The 6541-nt window shown below is 34.9% G+C and overlaps 1 non-coding gene across 1 annotated transcript; it reads left to right on the forward strand.

Moving 5' to 3' along the window:
• Positions 1 to 4420: 4420 nt before the first annotated feature.
• LOC115708362 (small nucleolar RNA R71) lies at positions 4421 to 4527 on the forward strand. Its single transcript, XR_004009862.2, has one exon. It is a non-coding gene; the product is annotated as a small nucleolar RNA R71 (small nucleolar RNA).
• The last annotated feature ends 2014 nt before the right edge of the window (positions 4528 to 6541 follow it).

A 6541-nucleotide genomic window follows, 5' to 3' on the forward strand; every position in this document is an offset into this window, starting at 1 on the left:
CCTGGGTGAAACAGACGAAGATCCAGTGATGAATACTTCCCAGACTATAAATGGTCAGCCGCCAAATCTCTGGTCACAGGTTTCGCCTGTGGGCCAAGAAGTAGGTGGGCAGACCTTGTCTAGTAATTTATCAGGAGAAGTCATACCCGATGGTTCCAACCAGGCCAACGGTGCCATTCCACCTGTCAACCAAGTCAATGAATCCTTGAGACAGCCAGGTGTTTCTGTATTCTAAAGGTTAGGGACTGTTGCGATATTTTGCACACGCAAGTGTACGTACCGTTTCAAGTAGTAGACTCACTAGGAGTGAGGTCGATCCCACAGGGAGTGTAGTTAAGTACGTTAAAATTAAACTTTTACTTCTATTTGGTTAAATAAAAGAATAGAAAAGAATGAAAAATAAGAAAACTAGTAAGAAGCAATGATTAAAGAAAATTGAAAGTTAATAAAAACTAGGGCTTCGATTTCAATTGTTTCTATTGAATATGGCCTAATATGATTATTTTCCTAATATTAATTTCTATGCAATAGCAGGTTTACTAAGGTAATTTATAGTCTTCTCAGATATATAAATCTCAATTACATGTAAACTTTCTACTCTCGTGATAAATTTAACATGCAACAGGCATTAAACACAGAAACCCTATAAGTTATCTAAACCATATAGGTACTCTCGTCCTATATCGAAATTCAGTCCTATTTTACTATAGCATATTTGACACTCACTTCTCAGATCTCGCATCAAAATCATAGACAGATAATTGGTGATCAGGCAATTAAAAGTAATTAAGCACAAATAAAATAGAATACATAGAAATTATGGGGAAAATAAATCATATTAAAACCATAACCAATGTCAAACAATATCCATCTAACCCTAATAAAGTGTTTAGTTACTCATGTTCATTGTAGAATAATTACACATATTAACTTTAAGAAAAAAGATGAAAATAGAGAAGAGAAGAAGAGAAGAATGTTGAAAACCCTGAGAAGTATGCCTCCAATTTTGCAGTTGATCTCTCCACTCTGTATTTGAATTCTCTCATTTTTTTCTCTCTGAAATTGCTTGCCAAAACTATTGAAGTCCCCTTCTTTTATAGCCAAAAAATGATAAAATAAGATAAAATTCGCTGAAGAAAACAAAACCTATTCTCCTTAGGATTAGAAAACCCATTCTGCTTAGGATTAGAAGAGGAGGTGAGTTTTCTACTGCATTGACTGATAGTTATTTGGCCATAACTCTTTCGATATTGCTTGGAATTGGACGATTCAAGATGTTTCGGAAAGATAAAAGAGAGATCTAGAACTTTTATGTTTTGACTTTTTCCAAAATCTAATCAGAACATAGTAGAATTCAGGCTTGAAGTTTCAGCTTTATTTCCTTGCACAATTTTCTCTATTTTAAATATCATGATATTTTTGTGAGATATTTTTATCTTTTTCTCTGATATTTTAATGTTTTTCTATTTGAAATCTGCACAAATAAAAGATAACAAGCGTAAAAATGATCCAAACACAATTAAAACTCAATTAAAAATATACTAAACTTAATCTAAAATTAATACTAAAAATAACCTAACAAATTCCCCCAAACTAAGCTTTTACTCGTCCTCGAGTAAGACACTAAATAAACAATAAACAAGTCAATCTCCAAAACATGAGTAATTTTCAAGTAGCTTCAATAACATGATTATGAAAAAATTCACTTATGCATATAATCCAGAATTTCAATTCAAACCCTTGACATATTTCAATTTATTTTCATTTAGCTCATGAAACCATAGAATGCAATTAACTAACAATTAAACCACTTTATGCATGCCAATTACAATCATCAATCCACTAACCCGAAATTCCATATGCTTGCAATACTTACTATTCTCCACTAATATAGATTAATGCACAATTAAGAATCAGAAGGTCTTTCTAGGCTTGTAATGTTAGGCTTAGGTAAAGGTAGTTGAAATGGTCATTTAGGCTTTCCTATACCATAAGCTTCTCCAATCATGTCACCCAGAATATTTTTCACACAATCCCAATACCCCTTTTTCTAATTACATGAGAGATATATTTTTTTTCTCTCTTTTTCTCAATAAGATTGCAACAACTTTACATTTATTATTATTTTTTTCTCTAGATTTGACACTAGTTGTTGCCAATTTTTTTTATATATATATTTTCTCAATTTTCACACTTTTTTCACACATACAACAAACTTCCCATCCAAATTCTCCCAAACTAAAGATCAACTTATGGTATAATTAGGATTAAATTGTGGATATTCATGGGTTTATCTTTTTAGGCTCAATATGTGTAGAACAAAATATAAGTTAAGGCTCAAAAAGGGTAGCTAGGATAAACTTACAAGTTCTAGAATTTTTCAAACAACTTTCCACAAATCAAATTAGCATATATAAACCAATTCAATTACTAGAAAATTACTTAATATGATTCCATGTTCTTTTAAGTATAAAATTGAAATTAGTCACAAGTATAACATCACCAAGCACACGGATTTTTTGAAAAATAAACGAACTTTCCAAATCATGCAATCTACCTACTTTCAAATTGACTAACATTAAGAAAATTGACTCACAACAATAAAAACTAAAAATTAAAAATTAAAAGACATAAAACTTAAAAATAAAAATTTAAGTCACCCCCCAAACTAAAGTGACACATTGTCCCCAATGTGACATTAAAGAAAAGGAAAAGGAAACTTACCTGAGCGCCATGTCAGTATGGCGGTGGTGGTGGTGGCGGGTAGAATCCACCTCTCGCATCCATGAGGGCCTTTGTGCCAAACGAAGAAAAATGACCTCCAATGTTGCAAATTTTAAAGCTTTCCTTAGATTGAGAGTCACCTTCATACTTCCCACACAACAGTCTTTTCATACGGCGTCGAAAAGTTGGAAAGCGTTCTTTAGACTTCCCTTTCTTCTTGTTGGTAGTTACTTCTCGACCATCCTTTACAACTTCCAGTCGACAACAAGTAGGAATTTCAGTTGCAGCAAATACCTTGAAAGTCTCTTCTTCTTTTTGAACACGTAACTTTAACTCCCCCTTCTGTACATCAATTAATGCTCTTCCTGTTGCTAGGAATGGTCTTCCCAAGATGATAGGAATATTCTCATCTTCCACCATGTCAAGTATTAAGAAATCAGCAGGGAAGATGAACTTACCAACCTTTACCAAGACATCTTCAATTATACCCCGAGGATGAGTCAAAGAATGATCTGCCATCTGTAAAGTCACTGTTGTGGGCTTGGCTTCCCCTAATTTTAATCTTTTAAACATAGATAGGGGCATTAAATTGATACTGGCTCCCAAGTCACATAAAGCTTTTGTTTGTATAGAACCCCCTATTGAGCATGGGATGTTGAAACTACCCGGATCTTTTAGCTTGGGTGGTAGTTTCTTTTGCAGGACCGCACTACACTCGTCAGTAAGTGCCACCATCTCAAATTCTTCCAACTTTCTTTTCTTAGATAGGATATCTTTCATGAACTTTAGATAAGTTGGCATCTGTTCCAAAGCCTCTATGAATGGGATGTTGATATGCAGTTTCTTGAATATTTCAACGAATTTTGAAAACTGCTTATCTATCTTATTCTTCTGAAGTCTTTGAGGGTAAGGAATTTTTATGTGATGGTCAATGCTGATGTGGTGGAGTTTCTTTTTGTTGAAGACCGTCAGTAGTCTTCTTCTTTGTTGTTATTGGTGCTGGCTGTTCATCTTCTTCATTCTCTGGCTTGGCTTGGCTCAGGCCATCATAACTTTTTCCACTCCTCAAGGAAATTGCTTTACATTGCTCTTTTCCTTTTGCCTTACTAGTGCTAGGTGAATTTTCTTGAGCTTGTTTTGCCACTTGAGTAGCCAATTGTTCCATCTGAGTTTCTAGAGTTTTAATAGAGGATCTAGTCTCCATCATGAATTGGAGCCCCCACTAGGACTTTGTTGCTGCAGCTGTTGTTGGTTTTGTTGGGGCTGATTTCTCTGCTGGTAGAACCCCTTCTGGTTGCGCCCATAATTATTATTTTAGGCATAGTTTCCAATGGCTTTTGCTTGATCCATTGGTAAACTATTCACATCCACCGGACATTCCTCATAGGGGTGAGGACCTCCACATAGCTCACAAACCACCTGAGCTTGTTTTACTTGAACAATTATCAGTTTTGTTAGGGCCTCTACCTGAGCTGTCAACTTGGTAATAGCATCCACTTCATACATACCTGTAACTTTTTTAGATGGACCTCTTTCTGTTGACCATTGTTGGTTAGTCATAGCCATCTCTTCAAGTAATTCAAAGTCCTCATTAGCACTTTTCTTCATGAAAGCTCCTCCAGCAGCGACATCTATGAGTGTTTGGGTTTCATTCATCAGTCCATTGTAAAAGTTGTGCACTTGCAGCCACTTCTCAATCCCATGATTAGGGCACTTTCTCAGTAAGTCCTTGAATCTCTCCCATGCTTCATAAAGAGATTCACTGTCCTGCTGGATGAAGTTGTTGATATCAGCTCTCAGCTTGGCAATCTTTGCATGAGGGAAGAACTTGGATAGGAATTTCAGGGCCAATTCCTCCCAAGTATTAATAGAATTAGTTGGTAAAGAGATAAACCAACTTTTGGCTCATTCTCGTAGTGAGAATGGGAACAGCCTTAGTCTGATGGCATCATCGCTAACTCCGTTCACCTTGAATGTCTTGCACAGTTCTTCAAAGTTGGCGAGGTGCATGTTTGGGTCTTCTGACGGCAGTCCCCCAAACTGGACTGAAGATTGGACCATCTGAAGTATGGCTGGCTTGATTTCAAAAGTGTTGGCGTCAACAACAGGTGGCCTTATGCAGGATCGGGCCCCTGTCAAGTTAGGAAGTAAGTAGTCCCTCAGGCTACGGTCATTATTGTTGTGTCCATTAGCCTGGTCTTCTACACCTCCTCCGTTGTGTCCATTGTTGCCATTATTGGTGTTGTTATCCATGACTCCTTCTTGTTCAATCTCTAGTGCCGCTCTTTCCAATTTCCTCCTCCTTCTGTTTCTTCTACAAGTCTTTTCTATCTCAAGGTCAACAGGTAATCTGGCAATTGGACCTTGACTTCTCATAAACTATTGAACCTGAAAGCAGAATAAGATCTTGAGACAACAGAGTTAGTACTCAAATTAGAAAGGAAAACCAAATTAGAAAAAAATTTAATTTTTAATAATATTAACTATCACTGCCAGGCAACGGCGCCAAAAACTTGTTGCGGTATTTTGCACACGCAAGTGTACGTACTGTTTCAAGTAGTAGACTCACCAGGAGTGAGGTCGATCCCACAGGGAGTGTAGTTAAGCACGTTAAAATTAAACTTTTACTTCTATTTGGTTAAATAAAAGAATAGAAAAGAATGAAAAATAAGAAAACTAGTAAGAAGCAATGATTAAAGAAAATTGAAAGTTAATAAAAACTAGGGCTTCGATTTCAATTGTTTCTATTGAATATGGCCTAATATGATTATTTTCCTAATATTAATTTCTATGCAATAGCAGGTTTACTAAGGTAATTTATAGTCTTCTGAGATATATAAATCTCAATTACATGCAAACTTTCTACTCTCGTGATAAATTTAACATGCAACAGGCGTTAAACACAGAAATCCTATAAGCTATCTAAACCATATCTCTCGTCCAATATTGAAATTCAGTTCTATTTTACTATAGCATATTTGACACTCACTTCTCAGAACTCGCATCAAAATCATAGACAGATAATTGGTGATCAGGCAATTAAAAGTAATTAAGCACAAATAAAATAGAATACATAGATATTAGGGGGAAAATAAATCATATTAAAACCGTAAACAATGTCAAACAATATCCATCTAACCCTAATAAAGTGTTTAGTTACTCATGTTCATTGTAGCACAATTACACATATTAACTTTAAGAAAAGAGATTAAAATAGAGAAGAGAAGAAGAGAAGAATGCTGAAAACCCTGAGAAGTATGCCTTCAATTTTGCAGTTGATCTCTCCACTCTGTATCTGAATTCTCTCCTTTTTTTTTCTTTCTGAAATTGCTTGCCAAAACTATTGAAGTCCCCTTCTTTTATAGCCAAAAAATGATAAAATGAGATAAAATTCGCTGAAGAAAAAAAAACCTATTCTCCTTAGGATTAGAAAACCTATTCTGCTTAGGATTAGAAGAGGAGGTGAGTTTTCTACTGCGTTGACTGATAGTAATTTGGCTATAACTCTCTCGATATTGCTTAGAATTGGACGATTCAAGATGTTCCAGAAAGATAAAAGAGAGATCTAGAACGTTTATGTTTTGACTATTTCCTTGCACAATTTTCTCTATTTTAAATATCATGATATTTTTGTCAGATATTTTTATCTTTTTCTCTGATATTTTTCTAATCTTTTTCTATTTTAAATCTGCACAAATAAAAGATAACAAGTGTAAAAATGATCCAAACACAACTAAAACTCAATTAAAAATATACTAAACTTAATCTAAAATTAATACTAAAAATAACCTAACAGCGACGACCCATGATCTCAGAA

This window comes from Cannabis sativa, chromosome 1, assembly GCF_029168945.1.
Source record: "Cannabis sativa cultivar Pink pepper isolate KNU-18-1 chromosome 1, ASM2916894v1, whole genome shotgun sequence".
Classification (NCBI taxonomy): Eukaryota; Viridiplantae; Streptophyta; class Magnoliopsida; order Rosales; family Cannabaceae; genus Cannabis; species Cannabis sativa.